Source organism: Penaeus monodon, chromosome 20 (assembly GCF_015228065.2).
Source record: "Penaeus monodon isolate SGIC_2016 chromosome 20, NSTDA_Pmon_1, whole genome shotgun sequence".
Classification (NCBI taxonomy): domain Eukaryota; kingdom Metazoa; phylum Arthropoda; class Malacostraca; order Decapoda; family Penaeidae; genus Penaeus; species Penaeus monodon.
Genome location: NC_051405.1, coordinates 43,217,318 through 43,217,598, shown reverse-complemented (window position 1 = coordinate 43,217,598; position 281 = coordinate 43,217,318). Strand labels below are relative to the sequence as shown.

The 281-nt window shown below is 33.5% G+C and overlaps 1 protein-coding gene across 1 annotated transcript in view; it reads left to right on the top strand.

The window, feature by feature from the left end:
* Positions 1-281, top strand: part of LOC119585850 — a gene marked incomplete at its 5' end in the record, with an annotated part of 15,624 nt that overhangs the window by 630 nt on the left and 14,713 nt on the right.

Below are 281 nucleotides of genomic sequence, written 5' to 3'. Positions count from 1 at the left end.
TTGGAACCTTCTTGTTCCTCATATGACGGTTAGAATTTCTAGTCCATTTTCTTTTTTCTCTTTATAAAACTGGAACCGAAATTCTTATAAATAACTCAGCTTTTCCATATTAAAAAAAAAAACATGAACGATGGTATTGAAGCAAAAAATAATTACCTTGATTTAGAAGAAAAAATACAGTAAGTAACCTGCAAGAGATTTATGCAAGAGGAGAGCAAGATATTGCAAGAGATCAGGTTAGGCTTTTGCCACAACCACACGAGTAGAGGAATGGGATCTAG